This window comes from Lissotriton vulgaris, chromosome 11, assembly GCF_964263255.1.
Source record: "Lissotriton vulgaris chromosome 11, aLisVul1.2, whole genome shotgun sequence".
NCBI lineage: Eukaryota > Metazoa > Chordata > Amphibia > Caudata > Salamandridae > Lissotriton > Lissotriton vulgaris.
Genome location: NC_141699.1, coordinates 929,566,644 through 929,584,382, shown reverse-complemented (window position 1 = coordinate 929,584,382; position 17,739 = coordinate 929,566,644).

Genomic DNA, 17,739 nt, shown 5'->3' with positions numbered 1-17,739 from the left:
AACTTGCACTGTTAATTGATGTCCTAATACTATGGAATCACTTTGTCTGATTGCTAGAGCTGTCGCTGCAACTGATTTCAAGCACGCAGGCAGAGCCTGGGCTACTGGATCTAATGTGCTAGAAAAGTAAGCACACGGTTTTGTGTGAACCTGCTTGTTCCTGAGTGAGTACTGACAAGGCAGTACCTTCGCGTTCTGTGACAAAAAGTGTAAAAGGCTTACTGTAACATGGTGTTGCTAAAACTGGTGCTTGGCATAAGGCTTTCTTCAAGTCTTCAAAAGCTTGTGTATGTTCCTGAGTCCAAGGGAGGACAGTCGATGTCGCTGCCTCCTGGGTTGTCAACTGAATGAGTGGCTTTGCTAGAAATGCATATTGGGGAATCCATTGTCTGCAGTACGAAGTGAGGCCTATAAAGGCCCGCACCTCCTTTTGTGTCTTGGGTGGTGACATGTTTACAATTAACTGGATGCGATCAGGTGTGAGCTGTCTCCCCCCTTTGGACAGCAAGTGACCAAGGTACACAACTTGCTGAACACAGAATTGCAGCTTCGAAGGGGACACCTTGTGCCCCTTGTCAGCCAGAAAATGTAAAACCGTCAGTGATGCTTTTTCACATTCAGGTTCGCTTCGGGCGGTGATCAGTAGATCATCGACATACTGAAGCAGGGCAGTGTTAACAGGCATATGAATACTGTCAAGTTGTCTTTTCAGTGCTTGGCTATAGATGCTGGGGCTTTCCGTGAATCCTTGAGGTGCGCGTGCAAATTTGAAGCTTCGTCCATTTAAACAGAATCCGAACAAATATTGGCTTTCCGGATCGATTGGGACGCTAAAGAAGGCGTTCTTGAGGTCAATTACAGTAAAGAACGTTGCTTCTGAATCAATAGCAGTCAATAATGAGGAGATATCTGGAACCACGGGATACTGTGGTACAATGCATTTGTTCAATTCGCGCAGATCAATAACTAATCGATAAACTGGTGGTGCATTTGGATCAGTACGTTTAAGAATTGGAATGATAGGAGAATTACATACATTGGAGTCGGTTTCCACGACCACTCCTTGTGCAATGAGCTCGTCAATAATTTGCAGCAAAGCCACTACAGCATCTGGGGGTAACTTGTATTGTCGAATTCGTGGTAATACCACTCCTGCTTTGAGTGTGACTCGATATGGTGTAATGTGCATACAACCTACATCAGTGGGGCCTTGTGCCCATAAATGTGCAGGGACATTCTGTAACCGGTGATCCATGTCTCTCAATACATAGTGACCTTTAAAGTCTCGCAAAAACAGTCGTACTCCTTCCGGAGAACAGCATATTACAGCTCCTAGAGCTTTCAGTGTCTTTATACCTAACAAGTTTTCTGGACATGATTTTGTAAGCAATAAATCTGTAGTCCGTGTCAATGGACCAACTGCAAGAGGAAGAGGTTGCGATACTTCGTTAATAATAGGCTTTCCTGAAAATCCAAGGGAAACATTCTGTGAGCCTGAGAGGGGTGCCCCTGGAACCTCATCGTGACTTATAGTTGTTCTGCTTGCCCCTGTATCAATTAAAAACTTTCTGTCTTTCCCTAATACTTGACTGTGTACATAAGGACCCTCTTGATCTACAGGAACCTCAATAAGGGGCAAGCCAACCTCCCTCTCTAGGCTGTTTCATGTGTATCGCTGATAATCGGGATAGTCATTTTGGGCATACTGGTACATTTGTTGTGTCGTGTTTTGTGTTGCGGTAATAGGCTGTGGCTGTGGTACTGCTACGGTCTGTTGTGAAGCTTGCATAGGTTGTATATTCTGTATATTCTGGGGTACTTGTTGTTGGGCCTGATCTTGTCTAGGTGGACGCGGTCTCTCCTTAGTTTTACCCGTGGAGATATTGTGTTTCAGAACTGCACAATCGTTTATATAATGACCTGGCTGTTTGCAATAGTTGCATGTCCCTTTAACAGGAGCCGTCGAATTACTGGACTGTGTCGCACCCTTTTTATGACCGTCAGCTGGAACTGACTGAGCGACTAACATTTTCATTTTCGTGTCTTTCATACGTCTTTGTTCGTGTTCTTGTTCTTCTCTGATTCTATTCTGGTGGTACTGTAACATTTGTAACATTTGTGAAGGGGTATTAGCTTGCCAAGTGCTCTCGACTTTCAGTACTCTGTTCTTAACCTGGGGCAGGGAATTCTCGACTAATTTTGTTACAAAAAGATGTGGATATGAATCGCTACTTGCTTTCAAGCCGCTATTAATACCGAAACATTTTTCAAATCGGGAATAGAAATCACTAGTGTCTTCATCGGGTTTCTGTTTGCAAGCTGAGATTGCACCCCAGTCTTCCTTTTTCGTAGTTAATAAACGTGGCAATACCTGTACTAACAATCCTGGTAATGCTTTAACTTTGTCCCCAAGTCCTAGGCCTGCGACTCGGGTATTTTCTTCGTTTTCTAATGCAGCCCAATCAATCTTTTGCTCTCCCACCTCCCATTCTTTTTCTTTGAGTTTCTCGTAAATACCGGCAGGCAGTAATACTTTCAATATTTTCATAATGTCAGGATAGGTGTAATCACCCATGAGTAGCATGTCTTTTATTTCACGGTGAAAACCTGCTGGATCCTTGTCATGACTGGGTACTAATTTCTTCATTTCCAATAGCTCCATTTTAGTTATGGGCGTGTACACAAACACGCGTCTAAAAGTATTATCATCATTCTTAACTGGGTGCACTTCTCGTAAAGGAATTCTGTCTGTCTATGTAATACATTTTTCTTTCCGTGGATGGGACTGAATCCGGCTGTGGACACAGGAAGGCACTATATCTGTGCCGATGTTCTAGAATTATTTTGATTAGATCGGTACCTAGACCTCTCCATTTCCTCATGATTAGTTCTATCAATATATCAGGCAGGGGACCAGGATCGGAGTGTTGGCTTTTATATAATATAAGGAGGTGTTGTATCATGTACATACCAGCTAAACGCTGTTCGTCTGGTGTAAGATTCAAAAACGTGTGTGCTAGTGCGTCATCACTATATTTATCAGAACTGTCAGCCCATTGTACTGCTGACCTGGCTAATTCCTGTTCGTCCATAGAATCGAGTACATGGTACCCCATTTGTTCTTGAAGTATTTTATCAGTAGCCTGAAATAAATGTTCAGGGGTCCTCGGATTAGACATGGCAGCTTGAAACATTCTTTTACTTTCTGGACGTACTGGATGCATTGAATTATTAAAGGGTCTTCCCTTACCTACATAAGCTATCATTTCTCTAGCTGGTAATTGTGATTGACCTGTTGTCGTTTCTGGTTGCTCCTCCTCTTCTGAGGATTCGATCTTGTCTGAATCTATTTCTGGTTCCGGCTGTCTTCTTTCATGTATTTTTATTACTGCGTTTCTGATCCTTCGGTACATGTTTTCTATACAACTGTGTTTATCATGTTTCCCGTCTGCTATATTCTGACCCCATTTGTTAAGTGCCTTTATTTCGTCCGGGTCTGTACCAGGCCTATCTCGGTTTCTTATTAGGCAGTTTATAAAAAAACGTAATATCATCCCTTGAGTATCAACTTTCTGGTATGCCATGGCGTTGCCAATACTTTCGGGACCTTCCCCTGTTTGGATGAAATGGTATATTTTGTCTAGATGATCGACCATTCCTGGTAGTAACATTAAAAAGTTTGCAACTCGTCTTAGTCGTACTGATGATAACATCATTCTGTCGTCATTCTTTTTACCGGGTACTGGATCGTATCTACAGTCTGTAAGAGGCTCGTGGAGTATGTTGTAGTTCTCTGATTGGGGTGTACGTTGTTGTGCTAAATCCCTATAAGTCAATCGATGTGCTTGCGGTGGTGTTTGAAAACCTCCTGTCGCACCTCCTGAGGTGCCAGGTCCAAAAGGATTTGTTGGGTGTGAAGTAGGGAGAATAGGTGCAGGAAGAAGTGGATGAATGGGCGGAAGGTTTGGAACGGGAGGAGGGGTATGTTGCTGCGAAGGTGGGGGCGGATTATCTCGGGATCGAGCACCGCCAGTAGGTGGAGTGTGTGGCGGTGGAACATTAACATATTCAGGGGCTACATCGTCCAGATAGGAAGAAAGGAAAATGTCCTTTGCGGTCTTGTGATGCATTTTAGTCGGGAGCAATGGAGGTGGCAGATCCTTTGGTACTTCCCGGGTGGCCTTAGGTAAACCCTCGGCCAGAAGAGGATACATACCATTCATAAGGGTGTTTCGTTGTCTGTCTACTTGTTCTGTTTTTACTCGGATACCTTCCTCAACTAATACATTTTCTCGGGCCTTGTCTGAATCCTCTCTGCTTTTCTCTTCTTTTCTAAGTGCTTTTTCTGTGCGTCTATGCGATTCTTTATGCCATAGTTCAATGGCGTCTTTCTGTGACTGTCTGGCTTTCTTTTTCCATAATGCTTCTTCTACTCTCATGATGCAATCTGCATCCCATGTCCCAGCAGCGGGCCATCTCTGATTCTCTGCTAGATCCTTGGTGTAGTCCACCCATAAATCGAGATATAATACGGCATCTAGGCCATGTTTGTGGTACATAAAGTACCCTGGAGTGTCCCTAGGTGGAATGGGAACGGCTTCCTCGAGTACCCCTTTTCTAGTTTTTATCTGTCTTAATTTTGAAAATAACGGCATCTTAAACCTTGCTACTTGATTCATACTCGGACTTGAACACAATTAATACAATAATCACAATAATGAAAATCGAACAATCACTCATACCACGACATTTAAAAACACATTAAAACATTTTAAAACGAACGACAATAATTAGAATAAAACTAGCTAATTGCATAATACTGGATGTACTGCTAAACAGTACAGATACACCGTTAAAACAGTGCAGACCGGATATACTGCTAAACAGTACAGATACACTGCTAAAAACAGTGCAGACCAGGTCTGTGTACCCAAACCCGTCTTGACCGGCACAAATTAATGCGCACGTCTAGATGCGTCCCCAGCAATGGTACTCACCGGGAAGCATGGAACGGAAGGCCTCGGAGACTCTGGACTGGACTGGACCGGACTGGACTCGACTCGACTCATGACGTAGGTACTTCGGAACCTGGTGGGCCTCTGAATACCTCGGATCTTGCTCTCTCAGCTAGGCTCTGGTCGGGATCCTCCGCACTCCTCACCGCCTCGTCTGGGTGTTGATCGCAGCCTCAGTCACCTCCGTTGGCCTGAGGGAGGTACAGGAAATCCTGCGGGTACGCGTAGTTGTCCGTCCGGCTGTGGCAGGGGACCGGGCCTGCAACGCACCTCCGGCGCGTGGGGTGGGGGAGGGGTCCCTATTCGGGCGCCAATTATGTGGTAAATTTAAATTACCTATACTTAATTTATGCGGTAAAGTTCAATAAGAATAACTCAGAAAAAATAAGAGGCAGAATCCGTGGTATTTGAGGTTTTAAAAGGGGTTTTATTCCTTAGAAAGGAATTGGTTCGAACCAGGCAGATCGCAATCCGTCACCACGAAGGATCAGGAAGGGATAGACAATACTTTATTGACAGGTTAACATATATATAGTCAATGCATTTTCGTGGTGATAGATTCAGAAGGCGTAACAGCTGAGAGGAGAGATAAGAACACACATACGTAATGAAAAAGGCATAACAGTAGGCGTGCACAAGGCGTATACTAGAAACGTCACATAATGGTGTCACAAGTAGGCGGATCCATAAGAGAGTCCTGCAGTGTCAGCAGAAATATATGGCAGAGATGCGCGCGCAGAAGCATGACGTATGATTGACGTGTGATTGACGTGGAACTAGAGGGTGCAGGGGACTTGACATTTAGCCTCACGTGAGGAGACAGAAGTCTGGGATGTCAGAACAACCTAATCCCAAATCGCATCTAATATCTTATGTTTGAGGAACTGTACTATCTGGAAGGAAAGGTCTCTCGGGCAGAGGCTATTCTATACTGACTGTTAGTGCGTGTATAAGCGTCTGTGTGTCTACATGAGATGCGAGGGGGCATGGGCCTACCATGGTAAAAGGAGCTATGAATTACATGCACGGAGACAGAAAGGCCGGGCCCTTTGCTCTGCAGCTGGAAGGATGTTTAACTAAAACTACTAGACAAGAATGTATTTTTCGAGGAGCGGAGCAGATAACTTGAAGGCTGAATACAGTTTTGGCAGGCAACAGGCCGAGCCAGGCACCGTTAGCCGCGCAGGGAGTAAGACAAAGTTCAGGGTTACGGATGCAGGTCCAGGCTGTAACATCCAGAGGCAGAAGGCAGGAAAAGGCTCGATGGCAGAAATCAGGGCCTAGTATGCCAGGGCTGAAAAACGTGAAAAGTGCATCACATAAAGACGGTGGCTAGGCATACTTAGGAACGGAATATTCAATCCATTCATGGTGGATCTGAAAGAGGACATGTTAACGTTGGACGCAAATGTATTTGCGTCTTCATAGCTGGAAGTGGAGGGAACATACATGTACTTGTAGCATGTACATGGAGCCGTTGGGGTCTAAGATAGGGGACACAATTGATCATAAAAATTCATATTTCCTCAAACTGACGACATTCGATCTCTTCTGGACAACGGAGACACAGTCGCCCTCATCCTCCTCGACCTCTCCGCAGCCTTCGACACAGTCTGTCACAGCACCCTTCTACAGCGCCTCAGAAACGTCGGAATCCAAGGAAAAGCACTGGAATGGATCACTTCGTTCCTCACCGGAAGAACCCAGAGAGTCCGCCTCCCACCATTCAAGTCAGAGGCCACTGAAGTCATTTGTGGCGTGCCACAAGGATCTTCTCTCAGCCCCACCCTCTTCAACGTATACATGAGCCCCCTTGCAACCATCGCTCCCCAACACAACCTCAACATCATCTCCTACGCTGACGACACCCAACTGATCCTCTCACTCACCAAAGACCCTAACATCGCCAAAACCAACCTACACGAAGGAATGAAAGAAGTAGCCGAGTGGATGAAGCACAGCCGTCTGAAACTGAACTCCGACAAAACTGAAGTCCTCATCTTAGGCACCTCCCCCTCCGCCTGGGATGACTCTTGGTGGCCAGAGGCCCTTGGAAAGGCACCCATCCCGACAGACCACGCACGGAACCTGGGTATCATCCTGGACTCCTCACTCTCGATGACCAGACAAGTCAACGCCGTTTCATCATCTTGTTTCAACATTCTTCGCATGCTCAAAAAAACATTTCGCTGGATCCCCACCGAAACTCGTAAAACGGTCACCCACGCACTGGTCACTAGCCGACTGGACTACGGAAACACCCTCTACGCCGGCACCACCGCAAAAATCCAGAAAAAACTCCAACACATCCAGAACGCCTCTGCCAGGCTCATACTAGACATCCCGCGTAAAGAACACATCTCTGGTCATCTGAAAGCCCTCCACTGGCTCCCCGTAAATAAGAGGATTACTTTCCGCCTCCTAACCCACGCACACAAAGCACTTTACGAACTTGGACCTGAATGCCTCAACACACGACTGTCCTTCTACACCCACTCCCGTCAGTTACGATCCTCCAACCAAGCTCTTGCCACTGTACCTCACATCAACAAAACCACCATGGGAGGCAGATCCTTCTCCTACCTGGCAGCTAAAACGTGGAACTCCCTTCCCACTCACCTTCACCTTACTCAGAACCATCTAGCATTCAGAAAGCAACTTAAAACTTGGATATTCGACAAGTAATTCCCCACCCCTCCGCAAGCGCCTTGAGACCCTTTGGGTATGTAGCGCGCTATATAAATCTCTTTGACTTGACTTGACTTGACCCTAGACTATTGTAACGCTCTGTTTCTAGGGGCCCAGGAGAGAGTGTTAACGAAAATGCAGTCTATACAGAATGCGGCCGCCAGGCTCCTAGGGCGAATCCCCAAATTCCATCCGGTTTCACCCACCTTAAAACAGCTTCATTGGCTTCCGGTGAGGAAGAGGATTAAGTTCAAAACCTTGTGCCTGGTATACAAGGCTTTACACAACGCTGGCCCAGTGTTCTTCACTCAGAACCTTACCCCCTACTGTCCATCTAGAAGACTGCGCTCCTCCAGCTCCTTGGAACTGGTGATCCCCCGAACTAAATCGGTCAACTGGGGTGACAGAAGATTCCTTGTGGCTGCTCCAAAACTATGGAACACACAACAACAACAAAGGAGTTTATAAAGCGCCTGGTGACGCCATCACGGCGTGTCCCCGCGTGACACACTGCCTCATTCGATCAAGACCAGCACGTCCCTTTGGTCTTTCCGAAAAAACCTCAAAACCTGGCTTTTGAATCAATGATCTCCTAGTCCCCTTGTTGGCCAAACATTGCAGTTACTTAGCGCCGAGATGCCCACGGGCCTTCGTTTCGCGCTTTACAAATGTTTCTATAAATAAATAAATAAATAAATATACTGCTGTTTATGTTATTCCAATGCGCAGGGCCTATAGGGAAAATAGGAACTACACTACAGCTCAACCTCTCATGCATTCACTGCCATGGATGACACAATTGAAATATACAAACAGGGCAACATATGAAGTCACATATAATGAACACATGATCGGGTAAATCAAGAAAATTGCTACTTCACCTCTTCCCTAGTCAACCTCTGGGGTGAGTATATTTTGAACAATAACATTTCAAAACTGAGTGTAGAGGACAGGATATTTAACCATAAACTTTATCATTGATAGCAAAAATTATTATAGATCATAGGTCACCATCATTTTTATGAGATGATCAAATATTTCAGATATCAAATGTTTGACAATATCATAAATGTTTTCTAAAATTGTGATCTTTACAATATATAGAACATAACACTATGACATCAATAGAAAAATCCATTCTGGTTATAGCAGTCTTTTCAGGCAACACGTTTGGAATCTCCTAGTTGCAAGGACAACATCAGAGGCTGATAAGAGACATTAATACATCATTAAGGATCACAGTTTTCCATTTTTACAGATTTTAACAAATAAACACAGACAGAAAACAATGGGGGTCATTAGGATGACGGGCGGACTTAGTCGCTGTATGGCGGGGGTGATTAAGGGTAGGATGGCCCCCGCCAGGCCGGTGGTGGCTCCCGCCAGGCTGGCGGGGCGATCCCCCCGCCATCCTAATGGGCCCCAATGTGTTTCCTGTCTGTATTTATTTTTAAAAGCGGTAAAATATGGAAAATTATGCTTCTTGTGGGTGACTCCTCATGCTGTCTTCCGTGCTGTCTAGGACAACAGCTAAGCAGATACACAGAATAGGAAGTTAAAAAAGAGGTTCAGAATTCCCTGAATACAGGTATGTGTTAGCATATAATTGTATTATAATACTGATATTTACATGTGGGTGTAAGGTTTGCCTATATGTGGCTATATTTGACTGCAGCCAGCAAAGTATGAGTGCATGTTTATCAGTTCAATAAATGTGGAAATATACTATGGCTCTATTTATTCTCAAAACACATAATAAATATGGATAAATACCAATAAGTTGGTACAAAAAATATGGATAAATGCAGACAGAAATGTTTAAGAAAATAAATACAAATGAACCAGGAACCCTAAACTTAATTTTCCATAGTATCTTCTGATTAACAGTAAATCAGGAAAAAGGAAGGACCTGAGCACAAGAGGTACAGACATTTAATTAAAGTGGCCCAACAACATCCATAATGGCAAACAATGCTATACAAACAACAAAAGTAGTGATGTTTATTTCCATACATACACATGGGCATGCATTTTTTATATATTGTTCTTGAATTACCACAGCAATAATATAATTGATATAGCAGGTCTACTGGTTGCCAATTCTGGTGGTCCCCATTTGAAGTGTTTTTACCCAAGAGAAAAGGGAATGTTAATGGTAACAGAGAAAACAGAAGAGAGAGAAAGAGTATACCAAGCCCACGGTATAGTCAAAACTTGCTAAAGGTTAGGTGCTAATACCTGATAGTCAAACTGCTTACTCTAGCAGGTTAAAAAATGTCATAAAATATATTTAAAATGAAAGAAATATTGATCTTGTGCATGAGATCAGAAGTCACACTCACCAATTTAACCAGTACTATTTGTGCTTAGGGTACATTCCTCATGTGTGCATAAATCAACTTTCTAAAATCATAATATAAAGAGAAAAAAAACACTGCCCATCAGGGCTCCACAATTCCTAAATATAATAATATTAGTCCATACTTAATTAACTGCATAGTATTCTTCAATATCTAATCATTATTCATCTTAGATCAGGATTTGTTCCAAATTCATTTAATCTAAAACATCCACACCACTTATAAGTAAGTAACAATCAATTGGCACAAGAACTATGTTCTGTAACAGTAACTTGTTTTGTAACAACGGCACAGTTCCTACTCTGTGAATAAACTGCCACCCCTGGTTGCAACCTTGAATGGGAATTGTGTTTTTCAGTTCTAAATTGTGGAAACCACACCTCAATATCCTAAGAAATTCCCGCTTTTTCAACTTCCAGACTAGGCCCATGCCATATATGAATGCACATTTCAACACAGCTACAGATACCCACACACATATGGACCAAAACATGAACAGGCACCTATAAGACCAAACTCAAAGGTACCCATACATGTAGAACATCTGACATGCTGCCATACAGGTAAATTAAAGGTACACAAGAGAGTGTTTTGAATAAAGTGATCTTGCCAAACATTGAGTGATAGTTGGTAGCTAGGCAAATGCATTCAGCTGTCATCTGGGTGAGAGATTGTTTAATTGATGGTTGTCTTAAGGTCTATCCATATTGGACTTATTTTGATTAGGAAAATCTCAATGAGCCCACCTGAAAGCTTTAGGACATGTAACTAAATCGGAGCTCCAGGGTGATTTAGATGAATAATTCAGCCAAAAAACTATCACTAGAGATGCATCTGTAAGCTCCATCTAAGAGGGTATCAAATCAAGGGCCATCACTCTTGCAGTTAGATGTAATATCTCTTACTGTACTAGAAGGCCGGGCTCAAGTAAACTTTGCAGATTCCCTTCAACCAATCCTCAACCCCAATACAGTAAACAATAGAAGCGTGTGCCCCATACAATTGCTGTCTCAAACAATTTGACCCGAAGAGAGTCAAAACACCATTGCTGTTCAAAAATGAAGAGATAACTTGAAATAACACAGGGTTCTCTGGGTTCCTAGCACTCAAACTATAGGACATACAGAAGTAAGATATGTCTTCAGAGGTTCAACTTAAAGGTTGGTGTACAGAGAAGAGAAAGTTAGGTGGACCCCCTCACTTCACATGTTCCATCATTGTCATTTGTTGAAGGTGTCAACATGTTGGAGTCATGCTGCAGACAATTGATGGTAATTTATTTAAGAACTCTGAACACAGCAATCATACATACATTCAAGTGTGGACATTATACTTACTACACCCAGGTAACACCAGAGAAACATTGTCACATGGAACTGATCTCAAATTAAAAACACATGGACACAAGCTAAACTGGACATACTACAATAATAAAGCATGTAAAGTAGCAATATATAAAGACAGGACAGATACTTGAATACTGGATACTACACTGGAGTACAAGGTGTGAGCAGAGTAAGGAGTGCGCAAGGCTGAGACAATTTGCCAAAGCTGGATGGAAAAGGGCACTTTCTGGAGTCTGGCAGCTCTTAGAGAGGAGAAAGATGAAAAACAGCATTATAATCAGGCATGGAATTGAAAGAAGAACATCAGAAATTGTGGGAATGCACTGCAAAATGGCTGAATAAAAATCTTGATTTATGTTAGTCTGCTTCAGCTCCAACCAACGAACTCAGTACAAGAATAGCGATTTAATTTTGCTCAGAAATATTTTATTCTGTGCATAGCATGATTTTTGCTCAATGGACCTGTATTAAATCGACACAGGTTAGACACTGGTATGTCCATAATCCAAAGATATTTTAGGAGTGGAAGAGCGTCTGAACTCTCAAACCAGGGAATTGTCATCTCGTGCTTGCAATCTATGGTGTGGTAAGGTTGATCCTGTAGAGAAAAATGTAAATTATGTAATGCTTTAGGGTAAAGCACCACATAAAGCCTTCAGAATGTCCGGAACCGTTACAACTGAAGCTCTAAGAAGAGAATTGGGCTCATGCAAGTAAAAAATTCGAGGTGAACACTGCATCCCTGTCTGACTCCTTGAGAAACAAGAAACAGTGCTGTGATGTTCTTCGCATTGTTATATCTGACACCTGTGGACAGATCTTTATGCAATTCATGTAGGAAGTAAACTAAATATTTATATAGACCCATATTTAAGAGAATGGACCACAATTTCCTTCTATTGACCTTCTTGAAAGCCAATATTAGGTCCATAGAAGCCAGATGTAACTGGCCCCTCTTAGCAATTGTATACATGCCTAAAATCAACTGCAAGTTTAAAACATTGTCTTCGTCCCACCATGATGGCAACCTAGAGAGAAGGACTCACCCTATGATCTTAGCTACTGAAGCGATAAGTGATATAGGTCTATAAAAGCATGGGTAATTTGCTTCACCTTTTATTAAAACCATAACAACAATAGACCTAGACCATGATTGCGAGATGCCATCTGTTACTGCTGTGTTTTATAACATTAGTCAAACCTTTTGCCCATTTTACAGGGTCTGTTTTATAAAAATCAGCAGGTACTCTATCCAGTCTTGGCACTTTATTTTTGGTCATACAGACAATAGGTTCATTTAGCTCATCTTCCCTGAAAACCAAAATTAACTTACCGAACATACCCTCCACTGCAGAATCTAGAACTTCAGCAGCATCATAACCATAAATCTCCTGAAAATACTGCACTCAAGCTTCAGGGGTTGTATGACATTCCAAAAGACCATTTGAACCACCTATAACATATGGGTAAATTACCATGTCCCAAACTTTTGCACTATTTTTAAGGACATTAACCCCTTTGCCGCGTGACAAATTCAGCAGCTGTGAGAGGGGGCGGGGCTGGGCGTGGTGCTCGGGTACTAAGGATGTCTCCCAGCTGTCATAAATCACGGTGGATGAGTGCTCATGACGGCCGGGAGTCTTCCGAACTCTGCAGACTGATTAATTCTCTCACACAGGCAGGGAATTAATTGCGTGTGGGCGGAGCGACAACGTTCGGACGGCTCACGGCCGTCATGAGCACATGTCTACTGTGACTCATGACGGCCGGGAATCGTCTTGAGTATGGAAGGTGTTAACCTGACAAGTCGATCCCAAGCTTCTTGACTAATGATTTTTTCCAATTGATAACTGCTATCTAGAAGGTCTTTCTACATAGTGCCACAATAATCAAGTTTTGGTGAGCTTTGGAACAATTGCAATCTAACCAGCTACATTTGGGAGCCTTATTCACCCCCTCCCCATGGTTAGGGTCAAACAAGAAAGCATAAAAGTCCAGTGGAAAGTTGACAATAATCCATCAGGGTTGGTGGTGACCTCTAAGCAAGTGTAGACGCCCTGCCCACATGAGGAATAACATTTCCAAATATGGTCTGTGGGACTGCCTTAGACCAGCTCAATCTGCATCCCTGATCCACCTTTTTGAGATCCAACTCCTCAGGAGCAGTTTTAATCTTGACATCCTTCCCCTGTCTGAATTCAATAACCAACTGCAGGAGGTTATGGTCACTAAATTGACTCCAAATGACCTTCTGCTGCTTAAAAAAGTACACTAAATTGGTTGAAAACATAATGTAATCGATAATGCAGTTTGAAATTCTCCCAACAAAGGTAAGGATGGCCTTTTCAGATTCTTCACATCCTTTGTCAAAATTAAGGAGCGTCAGATTGTTGTCAGACATAATCTTACTTAGTAGGTCACCTTGTTTCTTGTCCTCTAAGCGGAGATCACCATTGAGAGATGTTTCCTCGCCCATTGAACTGGGCTCACAACATAAGTGGGTATTAAAATCCTTCAGTAAAATCAGCCCAAATGGCGAGCATGGTTTTCCAAATACCTGTCAAGAAACATTTTAGGACCATCAAATGATCATAGATTAGATAGATTATTATTAATAGATTGGACAAAGTTTTAAACATCAGGTTGACTGCCAATAAGAAGTTTGAGCCCTTGTCAACCTGAGACACTTTATAGGGAATGTCAAGAGAGATCAAAGTAAGTAGCTTACCTTGGCTCTTCCATTAACCGAGCCTGATTTCATAAGCTTGAACTCGATCAATGGCATTTTGACTAACTTGCTAATATATTCTTAACAACCAATTCAACTTCCCACATAGATTATTCAACAGTGGTGTGAAGCTCAACATTATACAGCTGGATAAAAGGGTTAGATCCTCTTTACTAATCTGAGACAATACACCACCCTTAAGGACTAAATCATCTTCAGTTGTATTGACTTTTTCTGCACTTGTGTCCCTTTTCTTCTTTTTCCTATCAGTCTGGGTTAATTAAAAGGAGGACGCGCATGATTCAATGTGAATATAAACCACTACAACCCCCTTCCATGCTCCTTCCCTTAATGGGGGATGATCACAAGCCTTTGCACTCTTAATTTCCTTCATAGGGCATGTCAAAATGTTGAGGGGGTCTCCCCCCTTACCTAGCTCTAACTCTACAGACTGAATTTGATCATGTAAGACTCCTACTGCCGAGGTTAAATATGAGATGAGAGAAGACTTCCTTTTTCCCATATTGTATCAAAAACAGGCTATAAATGGAGCAAGTCAACCTATTGTGAGCTCCAATGTCACCAGGGGTCAGTGTCCCATCCCAGATAATGTGCAAATACGCAATAAATCATACAAGCAAGGAGCTAACTCAAAGGCTGCTCGTGGACGAAGTCCCTCACCAGCTCGTGTGCAAATGACCAAAAAGTAAGACCAAACGAGTAGAAGACTCAGTGACTGCCAGGGGTGAGGCCCCACCCCTTCTGGAATGTAAATATAAGGTGGGAAGGCATGCCACAGTGCCCCTCCTTTTAAACACAGGTGTTGCTGAGGGTGGAGTGCAAAGACAACAGTTAGTGTGCTCAAGAAACAAGATGTCATAATTCCATAAAAGTAAAGATACTGTACCTTAACGCAAGTAATGGGAATAATGGGCCAGATGTATCAAGTGTTTTGCATGTCGCAAAAGCTGCGAATCGCTATTTCGCAGCGTTTGCGACATGCAAAAAAGAAATTGGCATGTATGAAAGAAATCGCATCGCACAATAAGAATTCGCATCTTAGCGAATTCCTAATGTGCAAGAATAGAAAAATTGCAGAATAATTAGCGAATCCCGATTTTGCATTGTCGCATATTAGCGAAATTCGCATTGAGATGTAAGAAAATGTCGCAAATAGCGATTTTGCCTAATTCGCACATTAGGAAATCGCTATTAACACCAGGTAGAAGCAGGTGGTAAAAAAAAAAAATCCTATAAATGAGCTCCCAGAATGCATTTTCACTGTCTCCAAAATGGCGGGACTGTACCTGATTGCCAGGAGGCTGCGCATCCAAGCTCTTGGCCAGAGAAGACAACGGCAGGAAAGGATATTCCGTTTACGCATTACGCTGTTCCAGCAGACACAGAAGGAGATATATGAAAAATACAGGCTACATCCTCACACCATTCTTGACCTCATTACTGAATTGAAACCATTTTTGACACACCCAACTGCCAGAACACAATCAATACCAACACATGTGCAGGTATTGTGCTCACTGCACCTTTTGGCTTCTGGCTCCTTTCAAACAGTAATTGCAGAGGTTGGTGGAGTCTCACAGAGTGCCCTATCACGTTTCTTCCATGTCTTCTTGGATACAATGATCAGTAGACTTCAACATCATATATATTTTTCAAATACACAGCAAGCCATACAGGAAGCCAAGTTGGATTTCTATCAAATTGCAAGATTTCCACATGTGATTGGATGCATAGATGGAACCCATATTGCCATCACCCCACCAGCAGCCATTGAATATGTATTCCGCAATAGAAAAAGCTACCACTCACTGAACATCCAGGTCATATGCAATGCTAAATACCTAATCAATGACATTGTCGCAAAGTTTCCAGGGAGTACACATGACTCTTACATCTTCAGACATAGTGCACTACATAGACGTCTCAGTGCTGGTCAGTTTGGAGATGGATACCTGCTGGGTAAGTAATACACATCCATCCACCCTTCCACCCAACAAAATAGAATGGAACATAGAGTCACTTTTTCCTCTCTAACTTGCAGGTGATAGTGCCTACGCAGTGCGTGATTTCATACTCACCCCATACTTGAATCCTGTAAATGCAAGTGAAAGACGCTACAACAGGGCACACCGGTCCACACGTGGGGTAATAGAACGTACATTTGGAATTCTGAAAAGCCGTTTCAGACGCATACACAAAAGTGGAGGTGCATTGCAATACAATCCAGAGACATGTTGCAAAATAGTGATAGCATGTGCAATGCTGCGTAACATGGCAATCCGCAAAGGCACAGAAATTGAAGTGAGTGACTCAGACACATCTGATGATGATGATAACCCTCCACCAAGAATGGCAGTGGCAGGAGTAGGAGCCATGGCTGGTCGTCAAAGAAGGGCTGAGATTACACGTAACTATTTTTAGGTGAGAAAAAAAACTAAACACCTATTTCCCTTTGCCATTGTTCTTTTATTCAGAACATGCAAACAGTGCTATATGTATGAGTCATTATTTCTAATGTTTGTGAATTTACATATCCATACTAGTAAAAGTAAAGAAAAATAGTATCAATGCATGACTGCTGCATAGGTACTTCAACATTGTAAGTCATTTCTTCCGTTGGCGGCTGGAAGCATGTTGCTCAAGTGGAGGCATGGCCTCTTGCTCTGCTCCAGTAGTGGAACACCTTCCACTCCTGCGTTGCACCATGATGTTAGTTGGGGTGGGGTTTTTACTACTCCTACTGGAGTTGTCCTCGCTTTCTCCCGAGCACAGGAGAGCCCTTGCACCTGAGTGGGTTGTTTGCATGCTTTCCAATACCAATGTCATATTGTCCACACTCTTTGCAACTGAACGTGTGCATTTACTTAATTCACGCTGCATGTTCACACTGCGACGTGTGAAGTTGCTGGTGACTGCACATAGCCTGTTGATGGCTTTGGTGTAGTTGTGCATTGTGTCCTGCGCAGCCTGTGCAGCCCTGTTCCGTGCCTCCTCTGTGTTGACAAGTGTCAGGCAAAGTTTATCTATGGCATCAGCCATGCGTTCCTGGTTTTTGTTGGATTTTAGTAGCTGCCTATTGATAGATCTCAGTGCCTTATGTTGTAGGCGCTGCACCTGAAGCCTGTTGTGCTCAAGGCCTGCAAACACTGTCACTACTTCACTTTGTCCTGTGCTACTTACATATGGCTCCAGACGGAATGCACGTGCCCTCCTTGGACTTTGGGATTGCTGTTGTGCGTCTTGGGAGGACACAGTGACTGTCTCATTGGGCACTGCTTCTACATCAGAATTTTCTTCCTCTCCCATTGGTTCTAGAGGTAGAACTCGTCGGCGCTTCCTTTGTATGTTCACAGGGGCATTAGTGACTTCATTTTCTATATCTGACATCACATGGGGAGGTGACAATTCAACATCATTCTCAGTCCTGTCCTCACTGGTATGTCCTGTGAATGTAGAGTGCAAATTATGAATTTGTGTTCATGACAAAATAAATATTTTCATGGCAGAGTATTACTTGTACTGCACTGTTTCAGCATAACAAAGTGCCACTTTAAAAATTTACATAAGTGACTATGATTGAG